Here is a 13,479-nt window from a genome sequence, read left to right as displayed (position 1 = left end):
GGTACAATGTATTGTCAAACAGTTGAGTGCTTCGCACTCAACTGTTTCCCTGTACAGGTCACTGAACTCAGCTGTCACTCAAGTACTACCGAGTACTACCGAGTACTACCAAGTACTACCGAGTACTACTGAGACTCAAGTACTGAGAACTACTAGGTACAATGTACTTGCAAACAGTTGAGTGCTTCGCACTCAACTGTATGCCAGTACTTGTGTCTCATTTTAAAGTTTAAATGGAGTGTCTAGGTGAAAGTATGGCTGAGCTGAAGAGGTTTGACTAAAAAAACTACATATCCCACTACTAATGTAGTTTTAGTACATTCCTGTCCTCCAATCAGAGCCCACCTGCTGTCAGTTATGAAGATCAGTGCCACACAGTGCTGTCACCATGGCAACGGCCCTTGCTGCGTGTGTATGACTGCTTTGGAGCGTCTCTCTGCTTCTCTCTATCGCTCAATTCCCCCTCTGCGCATGGGTCCGAACAAAAGCATGCCACGCTCACACCGAAACTCCTATCGCCAAAATTTTCGCACCGTTAGCGCCACAAGACTCGGCTGAAGACACTGATGACTTTTATTTTTTCCTAGTGTCAGAAATGTGGACGCTAGGGCGAGTTAGAAATGCTGTTCAGATCAGGTTTCTTTGAAAATCTGCTTCTAAATTAACATTGGAGCGGATGACGAGAAAACCTGACTTGGCCGCGCTTAGAGGTTGCTAGTTCAAATTCTGTAAATCGCACAGACTTTTTGAGCACATTGTGAGAGACAGGACAAGTTTGTCTACAAAATTGGAAAATATCACGTCTGTAGAGTGAAGACTGTGGCCGGGAGGAGTTTGGAAAGAAAAATCTACTGAGAAGCCCCCACACTCTAACTGATGATGTCACGCACTCTAGCCCAGAAGGTTCCGCGCAATACACACCCATTGAAATCTCAGGATTTCTCCCAAAACGATCATGGTCATTGAACAGTGATTGATCAAAAACTATATGAGCTATTGAAACGCGAATTGACACACCAAGACAGAAGACTTGTGTCTACGTTTTAGAGTTTAAATGGAGTTTCTAGGTGAAAGTATGACTGAGCAGCAGGCGTTTGAAAAGCTACATTTTCTGCTTTTTTTTTTTCGCTCGTCCCATTCAAGTCAATGGGAAAATTTCGTTGGTTTTTCGCGACTAGCGTCGCGAAAAATTAATATTCTGGACATTTTTTAAGTAGCACACCGATGTCGATCAAGGCGCACGTTTTGATGTTACATTTGCGTAGGTGCTCGTTTTTTTTCGGTACGAGTAGGAAATCAAAAAAAGTAAGAAGAGGAATAATAACTAGAAAATTCCCCCGCCGGGAAATTTTGAGAGGGAGGCAGTGGGCCGCCGCCCGGGGGTGTGTCTGTAAAAGTTTAAAGTTTAAACGGAGTTTCTAGGTGAAAGAATGACCGAGCAGAAGACGTTTGACTAAAAAAACTACATTTCCCACTACTAAATGTAGTTTTTAGTACATTCCTGTCCACCAATCAGAGCACACCACTCGTGTCTCCATTTTAAAGTTTAAACGGAGTTTCTAGGTGAAAGAATGACCGAGCAGAAGACGTTTGACTAAAAAAACTACATTTCCCATTACTAAATGTAGTTTTTAGTACCTTCCTGTCCACCAATCAGAGCACACCACTCGTGTCTCCATTTTAAAGTTTAAATGGAGTTTCTAGGTGAAAGTATGACCGAGCAGAAGACGTTTGACTAAAAAAACTACATTTCCCACTACTAAATGTAGTTTTTAGTACATTCCTGTCCACCAATCAGAGCACACCACTCGTGTCTCCATTTTAAAGTTTAAATGGAGTTTCTGGGTGAAAGTATGGACGAGAAGAAGACGTTTGACTAAAAAAACTACATTTCCCACTACTAAATGTAGTTCTTAGTACATTCCTGTCCACCAATCAGAGCACACCACTCGTGTCTCCATTTTAAAGTTTAAATGGAGTTTCTAGGTGAAAGTATGACCGAGCAGAAGACGTTTGACTAAAAAAACTACATTTCCCAATACTAAATGTAGTTTTTAGTACATTCCTGTCCACCAATGAGAGCACACCACTCGTGTCTCCATTTTAAAGTTTAAAGGGAGTTTCTAGGTGAAAATATGCCCTGAACTCAGCTGTCACTCAAGTACTACCGAGTACTAGCGAGTACTAGCCAGTACTACCAAGTACTACCGAGTACTACTGAGTCTCAAGTACTGAGAACTACTAGGTACAATGTATTGTCAAACAGTTGAGTGCTTCGCACTCAACTGTTTCCCAGTACATGTCACTGAACTCAGCTGTCACTGAAGTACTACCGAGTACTACCGAGTACTACCAAGTACTACCGAGTACTACTGAGACTCAAGTACTGAGAACTACTAGGTACAATGTATTGTCAAACAGTTGAGTGCTTCGCACTCAACTGTTTCCCGTGAATGTCACTGAACTTAGCTGCCACTCAAGTACTAGCGAGTACTAGCGAGTACTACCGAGTACTACCAAGTACTACCGAGTACTACTGAGTCTCAAGTACTGAGAACTACTAGGTACAATGTATTGTCAAACAGTTGAGTGCTTCGCACTCAACTGTTTCCCTGTACAGGTCACTGAACTCAGCTGTCACTCAAGTACTAGCGAGTACTACCGAGTACTACCAAGTACTACCGAGTACTACTGAGTCTCAAGTACTGAGAACTACTAGGTACAATGTATTGTCAAACAGTTGAGTGCTTCGCACTCAACTGTTTCCCAGTACATGTCACTGAACTCAGCTGTCACTCAAGTACTACCGAGTACTACCAAGTACTACCGAGTACTACTGAGTCTCAAGTACTGAGAACTACTAGGTACAATGTATTGTCAAACAGTTGAGTGCTTCGCACTCAACTGTTTCCCAGTACATGTCACTGAACTCAGCTGTCACTCAAGTACTACCGAGTACTACCAAGTACCACCGAGTACTACTGAGACTCAAGTACTGAGAACTAGTAGGTACTATGTACTTGCAAACAGTTGTACATGTCACTGAACTCAGCTGTCACTCAAGTACTACCGAGCACTACCGAGTACTACCGAGTACTACCGAGTACTAGCGAGTACTACTGAGACTCAAGTACTGAGAACTACTAGGTACAATGTATTGTCAAACAGTTGAGTGCTTCGCACTCAACTGTATGCCAGTACTTGTGTCTCATTTTAAAGTTTAAATGGAGTGTCTAGGTGAAAGTATGGCTGAGCTGAAGAGGTTTGACTAAAAAAACTACATATCCCACTACTAATGTAGTTTTAGTACATTCCTGTCCTCCAATCAGAGCACACCTGCTGTCAGTTATGAAGATCAGTGCCACACAGTGCTGTCACCATGGCAACGGCCCTTGCTGCGTGTGTATGACTGCTTTGGAGCGTCTCTCTGCTTCTCTCTATCGCTCAATTCCCCCTCTGCGTTTGGGTCCGAACAAAAGCTTGCCACGCTCACACCGAAACTCCTATCGCCAAAATTTTCGCACCGTTAGCGCCACGAGACTCGGCTGAAGACACTGATGACTTTTATTTTTTCCTAGTGTCAGAAATGTGGACGCTAGGGCGAGTTAGAAATGCTGTTCAGATCAGGTTTCTTTGAAAATCTGCTTCTAAATTAACATTGGAGCGGATGACGAGAAAACCTGACTTGGCCGCGCTTAGAGGTTGCTAGTTCAAATTCTGTAAATCGCACAGACTTTTTGAGCACATTGTGAGAGACAGGACAAGTTTGTCTACAAAATTGGAAAATATCACGTCCGTAGAGTGAAGACTGTGGCCGGGAGGAGTTTGGAAAGAAAAATCTACTGAGAAGCCCCCACACTCTAACTGATGATGTCACGCACTCTAGCCCAGAAGGTTCCGCGCAATACACACCCATTATAATCTCATGATTTCTCCCAAAACGATCATGGTCATTGAACAGTGATTGATCAAAAACTATATGAGCTATTGAAACGCGGATTGGCACACCAGCACACAAGACTTGTGTCTACGTTTTAGAGTTTAAATGGAGCTTCTAGGTGAAAGTATGCCTGTGCAGCAGGCGTTTGAAAAGCTACCTTTTCTGCTTTTTTTTTTTCGCTCGTCCCATTCATTTCAATGGGGAAATTTCGGTGGTTTTTCGCGACTTACGTCGCGAAAAATTAATATTCTGGACATTTTTGAAGTAGCACACCGATCCCGATCAAGGCGCACGTTTTGATGTTACATTCGCGTAGGTGCTCGTTTATGTTTGGCAGTTTTAGCGAATCAAAAAAAGGTAAGAAGAGGAAGAATAAGAAGAAAAAACACGACGGATTTCAATAGGTGGCTGTGCTTCGCACAGCCACCTACTGTTTGTCTCTGCAAACAGTAGGTGGCTGTGCTTAGCACTGCCTCCCTAATAAGAAAAAACACGCAGGATAACAATAGGTGGCTGTGCTTCGCACAGCCACCTACTGTTTGTCTCTGCAAACAGTAGGTGGCTGTGCTTAGCACTGCCTCCCTAAATAAGAAAAAACACGCAGGATAACAATAGGTGGCTGTGCTTAGCACTGCCTCCCTAATAAGAAAAAACGCGCAGGATAACAATAGGTGGCTGTGCTTCGCACAGCCACCTACTGTTTGTCTCTGCAAACAGTAGGTGGCTGTGCTTAGCACTGCCTCCCTAAAAACACGCAGGATTTCAATAGGTGGCTGTGCTTCGCACAGCCACCTACTGTTTGTCTCTGCAAACAGTAGGTGGCTGTGCTTAGCACTGCCTCCCTAATAAGAAAAAACACGCAGGATAACAATAGGTGGCTGTGCTTCGCACAGCCACCTACTGTTTGTCTCTGCAAACAGTAGGTGGCTGTGCTTAGCACTGCCTCCCTAACTAGAAAATTCCCCCGCCGGGAAATTTTGAAAGGGCCACGGGGGCTACTGCCGGAGTGTACATTACGATGAGATTCTTCGAGATTTCAAACGAGACGGAGTTGTTTTAGAGGCAAATACAGAGACTGCTTGCTGACTGAGCTGTCAGAGTAGTCCGTTTTGAGTATTGTGATGTACTTCAAAAACTGTCCACCAATCAGAGCACACCACTCGTGTCTCCATTTTAAAGTTTAAATGGAGTTTCTAGGTGAAAGTATGGCTGAGCTGAAGTCGTTTGACTAAAAAAACTACATTTCCCACTACTAAATGTAGTTTTTAGTACATTCCTGTCCACCAATCAGAGCACACCACTCGTGTCTCCATTTTAAAGTTTAAATGGAGTTTCTGGGTGAAAGTATGGACGAGAAGACGACGTTTGACTAAAAAAACTACATATCCCACTACTAAATGTAGTTTTTAGTACATTCCTGTCCACCAATCAGAGCACACCACTCGTGTCTCCATTTTAAAGTTTAAATGGAGTTTCTGGGTGAAAGTATGGACGAGAAGACGACGTTTGACTAAAAAAACTACATATCCCACTACTAAATGTAGTTCTTAGTACATTCCTGTCCACCAATCAGAGCACACCACTCGTGTCTCCATTTTAAAGTTTAAATGGAGTTTCTGGGTGAAAGTATGGACGAGAAGAAGACGTTTGACTAAAAAAACTACATTTCCCAGTACTAAATGTAGTCCTTAGTACATTCCTGTCCACCAATCAGAGCACACCACTCGTGTCTCCATTTTAATGTTTAAATGGAGTTTCTAGGTGAAAGTATGGACGAGAAGGAGACGTTTGACTAAAAAAACTACATATCCCACTACTAAATGTAGTTCTTAGTACATTCCTGTCCACCAATCAGAGCACACCACTCGTGTCTCCATTTTAAAGTTTAAATGGAGTTTCTAGGTGAAAGTATGCCCGAGCAGAAGAGGTTTGACTAAAAAAACTACATATCCCACTACTAAATGTAGTTTTTACTACATTCCTGTCCACCAATCAGAGCACACCACTCCTGTCTCCATTTTAAAGTTTAAATGGAGTTTCTAGGTGAAAGTATGGACGAGAAGGAGACGTTTGACTAAAAAAACTACATATCCCACTATAAATGTAGTTTTTAGTACATTCTTGTCCACCAATCAGAGCACACCTGCTGTCAGTTATGAAGATCAGTGCCCCACAGTGCTGTCACCATGGCAACGGCCCCTTGCTGCATGTGTATGACTGCTTTGGAGCGTCTCTCTGCTTCTTTCTATCGCTCCATTCCCCCTCTGCGTTGGGTCCGAACAAAAGCTTGCCACGCTCACACCGAAACTCCTATCGCCAAAATTTTCACACCGTTAGCGCCACAAGACTCGGCTGAAGACACTGATGACTTTTATTTTTTCCTAGTGTCAGAAATGTGGACGCTAGGGCGAGTTAGAAAAGGAGCTGCTTTCAGGTTTCTTTTGAAAATCTGCTTCTCAATTAACATTGGAGCGGATGACGAAAAAAATGGACTTGGCCGCGCTTAGAGGTTGCTAGTTCAAATTCTGTAAATCTCACAGAGTTTTTGAGCACATCGTGAGAGACAGGACAAGTTTCTCTACAAAATTGGAAAATATCACGTCTGTAGAGTAAAGACTGTGGCCGGGAGGAGTTTGGAAAGGAAAAAACTCTGAGAAGCCCTCACACTCTAACTGATGATGTCACGCACTCTAGCCCAGAAGGTTCCGCGCAATACACACCCATTATAAACTCATGATTTCTCCCAAAACGTTCATGGTCATTGAACAGTGATTGGTCAAAAACTATATGACCTATTGAAACGTGGATTGACACACCAGGACACAAGACTTGTGTCTACGTTTTAAAGTTTAAATGGAGTTTCTAGGTGAAAGTATGCCTGAGTAGCAGGCGTTTGAAAAGCTACAATTTCTGCTTTTTTTTTTTCGCTCGTCCCATTCATTTCAATGGGAAAATTTCGTTGGTTTTTCGCGACTTACGTCGCGAAAAACTCGTGTTCGGCTAAGAAAAGCAATAGCACGCCGATCCCGATCGAACCGCACGTTTTGATATATCATTTGTCCTACAATTTTTAAAGCTGTAGGATTTTTAGCCACTCGAAATTCGGCAAAATAATAATAATAAAAACTAGAAAATTCCCCCGCCGGGAAATTTTGAAAGGGCCACGGGGGCTACTGCCGGAGTGTATATACAATACGATGAGATTCTTCGACATTTCAAACGAGACGGAGTTGTTTTAGAGGCAAATACAGAGACTGCTTGCTGACTGAGCTGTCAGAGTAGTCCGTTTTGAGTATTGTGATGTACTTCAAAAACTGTCCACCAATCAGAGCACACCACTCGTGTTTCCATTTTAAAGTTTAAATGGAGTTTCTAGGTGAAAGTATGCCCGAGCAGACGACGTTTGACTAAAAAAACTACATTTCCCACTACTAAATGTAGTTCTTAGTACATTCCTGTCCACCAATCAGAGCACACCACTCGTGTCTCCATTTTAAAGTTTAAACGGAGTTTCTAGGTGAAAGTATGCCCGAGCAGACGACGTTTGACTAAAAAAACTACATTTCCCACTACTAAATGTAGTTCTTAGTACATTCCTGTCCACCAATCAGAGCACACCACTCGTGTCTCCATTTTAATGTTTAAATGGAGTTTCTAGGTGAAAGTATGGACGAGAAGGAGACGTTTGACTAAAAAAACTACATATCCCACTACTAAATGTAGTTCTTAGTACATTCCTGTCCACCAATCAGAGCACACCACTCGTGTCTCCATTTTAAAGTTTAAATGGAGTTTCTAGGTGAAAGTATGCCCGAGCAGACGACGTTTGACTAAAAAAACTACATTTCCCACTACTAAATGTAGTTCTTAGTACATTCCTGTCCACCAATCAGAGCACACCACTCGTGTCTCCATTTTAAAGTTTAAACGGAGTTTCTAGGTGAAAGTATGCCCGAGCAGGAGAAGTTTGACTGAAAAAACTACATTTCCCATTACTAAATGTAGTTTTTAGTACATTTCTGTCAACCAATCAGAGCACACCGCTCGTGTCTCCATTTTAAAGTTTAAATGGAGTTTCTAGGTGAAAGTATGCCCGAGCAGGAGAAGTTTGACTGAAAAAACTACATTTCCCATTACTAAATGTAGTTCTTAGTACATTCCTGTCCACCAATCAGAGCACACCGCTCGTGTCTCCATTTTAAAGTTTAAATGGAGTTTCTAGGTGAAAGTATGCCCGAGCAGGAGAAGTTTGACTGAAAAAACTACATTTCCCATTACTAAATGTAGTTTTTAGTACATTTCTGTCAACCAATCAGAGCACACCGCTCGTGTCTCCATTTTAAAGTTTAAATGGAGTTTCTAGGTGAAAGTATGCCCGAGCAGGAGAAGTTTGACTGAAAAAACTACATTTCCCACTACTAAATGTAGTTTTTAGTACATTTCTGTCAACCAATCAGAGCACACCGCTCGTGTCTCCATTTTAAAGTTTAAATGGAGTTTCTAGGTGAAAGTATGCCCGAGCAGGAGAAGTTTGACTGAAAAAACTACATTTCCCACTACTAAATGTAGTTTTTAGTACGTTCCTGTCTAGTACATTCCTGTCCACCAATCAGAGTACTCGGTAGTACTTGGTAGTACTCTGTAGTACTGAGTAATACTAGGTACTATGTATTGTCAAACAGTTGAGTGCTTCGCACTCAACTGTTTGCCAGTACATGTCACTTCGCTCAGCTGTCACTCAAGTACTACCTAGTACTACCTAGTACTACCTAGTACTACCTAGTACTACTGACACTCAGGTACTGAGGAATACTAGGTACTATGCATTGTCAAATAGTTGAGTGCTTCGCACTCAACTGTTTGCCAGTACATGTCACCGGGCTCAGCTGTCACTCAATTACTACCTAGTACTACCTAGTACTACCAAGTACTACAGAGTAGTACTGACACTCAGGTACTGAGTAATACTAGGTACTATGCATTGTCAAACAGTTGAGTGCTTCGCACTCAACTGTTTGCCAGTACATGTCACTGGGCTCAGCTGTCACTCAAGTACTACCTAGTACTACCTAGTACTACCTAGTACTACCAAGTACTACAGAGTAGTACTGACACTCAGGTACTGAGTAATACTAGGTACTATGCATTGTCAAACAGTTGAGTGCTTCGCACTCAACTGTTTGCCAGTACATGTCACCGGGCTCAGCTGTCACTCAATTACTACCTAGTACTACCTAGTACTACCAAGTACTACCGAGTACTACTGAGACTCAAGTACTGAGAACTACTAGGTACTATGTATTGTTTGAAAAACTACAACTCTGCCAATCAGAGCACACCTGCTATCACTTCTGAGTGAGACAGAGACAGTTAGTCTCCATTTTAAAGTTTAAATGTAGTTTCTAGGTGAAAGTATGGCTGAGTTGACGATGGACTACATCTCCCACGGACTGCTCCTTCCTGTCCACCAATCAGAGCACACCTGCTGTGAGTTATGAAGATCAAAGCCCCACAGTGCTGTCACCATGGCAACGGCCCTCTCTGCGTGTGTGTAACTGCTTTTAAGCGTCTCTCATCCTCTCACTATCGCTCCATTCCCCCTTTTTTGGAGGGTCCGAACAAAAGCTTGCCACGCTCACACCGAAACTCCTATCGCCAAAATTTTCGCACCGTTAGCGCCACAAGACTCGGCTGAAGACACTGATGACTTTTATTTTTTCCTAGTGGCAGAAATGTGGACGCTAGGGCGAGTTAGAAATGCTGTTCATATTAGGTTTCTTTGAAAATCTGCTTCTAAATTAACATTAGAGCGGATGACGAAAAAAATGGACTTGGCCGCGCTTAGAGGTTGCTAGTTCAAATTCTGTAAATCTCACAGAGATTTTGAGCACATTGTGAGAGACAGGACAAGTTTCTCTACAAAATTGGAAAATATCACGTCTGTAGAGTGAAGATTGTGGCCGGGAGGAGTTTGGAAAGGAAAAAAGTCTGAGAAGCCCTCACACTCTAAGCGATGATGTCATCCACTCTAGCCCAGAAGGTTCCGCGCAATACACACCCATTATAAACTCATGATTTCTCCCAAAACGTTCATGGTCGTTGAACAGTGATTGGTCAAAAACTATATGACCTATTGAAACGCGGATTGGCACACCAGGACACAAGACTTGTGTCTACGTTTTAGAGTTTAAATGGAGTTTCTTGGTGAAAGTATGCCTGAGCAACAGGTGTTTGAAAAACGACATTTTCGTTTTGTTTTTTTTCGCTCGTCCCATTCATTTCAATGGGAAAATTTCGTTGGTTTTTCGCGACTTACGTCGCGAAAAATTCATGTTCGGCTGAGAAAAGCAATAGCACGCCGATCCCGATCGAACCGCACGTTTTGATATATCACTTGTCCTACAACTCTTATCGCTGTAGGAGTTTTAGCCACTCGAATTCGTGGCAAAATAATAATAATAACTAGAAAATGCATTTCCTGCGGAAATACGTGGAAATGCTTTAATGCTGAAGCAACACTGAAAAAAAAGTAGAATATTTGAAGAAAATATTAAAAAAGCTGAATATTTGAAGAAAATATTAAAAAAGCTGAATATTTGAAGAAAATATTAAAAAAGCTGAACATTTGAAGAGAATATTAAAAAAAGCTGAATATGTGCAAAAGTATGAAAAAGCTGAATAGCTCAGGAGAATATTCAAAAAGCTGAATATGTGCAAAAGTATGAAAAAGCTGAATATTTGAAGAGAATATTAAAAAAAGCTGAATATTCTAAAAAGTTTGAAAAAGCTGAATAGCTGAAGAGCATATTCAAAAAGTTGAATATGCAAAAAGTTTGAAAAAGCTGAATAGCTGTAGAGAATATTCCAAAAGCTGAATATGTGAAAAGTATGAAAAAGCTGAATAGTTGAAGAGAATATTCAAAAAGTTGAATATATGAAAAGTATGAAAAAGCTGAATAGCTGTAGAGAATATTCCAAAAGCTGAATATGTGAAAAGTAAGATAAAGTTGACTGTGTGCAAAATTATGAAAAAAGCTAAATATTTGAAAATAATATTAAGAAAGCTAAATATCTGCAAACGTATGAAATAAGCTAAATAGCTGAACAAATATGAAAAACCTAATTATTACAAAAAATATGAAAGGCAAAAAAATGTTGAAGAAAAGTTGAAATGTCCTTAAAAAGCTGAACATTTTAATATTTGAATGTTCTTTTTGTTTGTAGTATTAGTAGGGTACTAATAGAAGTAGAAGGAGTAGTATCAGTAGTAGGCTAGTAGTAGAAGTATTAGAAGTAGTATCAGTAGTAGGCTAGTAGTAGTAGTAGTAGTACTAGTACTACTACAAGTAGTGGAGGTAGAATCAGTATTAGGCTAGTAGTAGTAGTATTAGTACTAGTACAAGTACAAGTAGTGGACATGGTATCAGTAGTAGGCTAGTAGCAAAAGGAGTAGTAGTACAAGTGAAAGTTCAAGTAGTTGACGTAGTATCAGTAGTAAACTAGAAGTAGTACCAGTACTAGTACAAGTACAAGTAGTGGACATGGTATCAGTAGTAAGCTAGTAGCAAAGGAGTAGAAGTACTAGTACAAGTTCAAGTAGTGGACGTAGTATCAGCAGTAGAAGAAGTAGTAGTAGTACAAGTACTACTATAAGTAGTGGAGGTAGTATCAGTAGTAGGCTAGTAGTAGAAGTATTAGAAGTAGTATCAGTAGTAGGCTAGTTGTAGTAGTAGTAGTAGTAGTAGTAGTAGTACTAGTACTACTACAAGTAGCGGAGGTAGTATCAGTAGTAGGCTCGTAGCAAAAGGAGTAGTAGTACAAGTAAAAGTTTAAATAGTGGACATAGTATCAGTAGTAGAAGTAGTAGTAGTACTAGTACTACTACAAGTAGTGGAGGTAGTATCAGTAGTAGGCTAGTAGTAGTAGTAGTAGTAGTACTATTACAAATAGTGGACATAGTATCAGTAGTAGTACTAGTACAAGTTCAAGTAGTGGACGTAGTATCAGTAGTAAAAGAAGTTGTAGTAGTAGTATTACGCTACAAGCAGTGGAGGTAGTATCAGTAGTAGGCTAGTAATAGAAGTATTAGAAGTAGTATCAATAGTAGTCTAGTAGTAGAAGTAGTAGTACTAGTACTACTACAAGTAGTGGAGGTAGTATCAGTAGTAGGCTAGTAGTAGTAGTAGTAGTAGTAGTAGTAGTACTTTTACAAATAGTGGACATAGTATCAGTAGTAGTACTAGTACAAGTTCAAGTAGTGGACGTAGTATCAGTTGTAGAAGAAGTTGTAGTAGTATTACTACTACAAGTAGTGGAGGTAGTATCAGTACAAGGCTAGTAGTAGAAGTAGTAGTACTAGTACTAGTACTACTACAAGTAGTGGAGGTAGTATCAGTAGTAGGCTAGTAGTAGTAGTATTAGTAGTAGTACTATTACAAGTAGTGGACATAGTATCAGTAGTTGGCTAGTAGTAGAAGTATTAGAAGTAGTATCAGTAGTAGGCTAGTTGTAGTAGTAGTAGTAGTAGTACTAGTACTACTACAAGTAGTGGATGTAGTATCAGTAGTAGGCTAGTAGCAAAAGGAGTAGTAGTACAAGTAAAAGTTTAAGTAGTGGACGTAGTATCAGTAGTAGAAGTAGTAGTACTAGTACTACTACAAGTAGTGGAGGTAGTATCAGTAGTAGGCTAGTAGTAGTAGTAGTACTATTACAAGTAGTGGATATAGTATCAGTAGTAGTACTAGTACAAGTTCAAGTAGTGGACGTAGTATCAGTAGTAGAAGAAGTTGTAGTAGTATTACTACTACAAGCAGTGGAGGTAGTATCAGTAGTAGGCTAGTAGTATAAGTATTAGAAGTAGTATCAGTAGTAGTCTAGTAGTAGAAGTAGTAGTAGTAGTAGTACTATTACAAGTAGTGGACGTAGTATCAGTAGTAGAAGAAGTTGTAGCAGTATTACTACTACAAGCAGTGGAGGTTGTATCAGTATTAGGCTAGTAGTATACGTATTAGAAGTAGTATCAGTAGTAGAAGTAGTAGTACTAGTACTAGTACTACTACAAGTAGTGGAGGTAGTACTAGTACTACTACAAGTAGTGGAGGTAGTATCAGTAGTAGAAGAAGTTGTAGTAGTATTACTACTACAAGCAGTGGAGGTAGTATCAGTATTAGGCTAGTAGTATAAGTATTAGAAGTAGTATCAGTAGTAGTCTAGTAGTAGAAGTAGTACTACAAGTAGTGGACGTAGTATCAGCAGTAGAAGAAGTAGTAGTAGTACTAGTACTACTACAAGTAGTGGAGGTAGTATCAGTAGTAGGCTAGTAGTAGAAGTATTAGAAGTAGTATCAGTAGTAGTCTAGTAGTAGAAGTAGTAGTACTAGTACTAGTACTACTACAAGTAGTGGACGTAGTATCAGCAGTAGAAGAAGTAGTAGTAGTACTAGTACTACTACAAGTAGTGGAGGTAGTATCAGTAGTAGGCTAGTAGTATACGTATTAGAAGTAGTATCAGTAGTAGAAGTAGTAGTACTAGTACTAGTA

Source organism: Eutrigla gurnardus, assembly GCF_963514095.1.
Source record: "Eutrigla gurnardus genome assembly, chromosome: 5".
In the NCBI taxonomy this organism is placed as follows: Eukaryota; Metazoa; Chordata; class Actinopteri; order Perciformes; family Triglidae; genus Eutrigla; species Eutrigla gurnardus.
The sequence above is the reverse complement of the archived record's forward strand: the minus strand, read 5'-3'. Positions refer to the sequence as shown.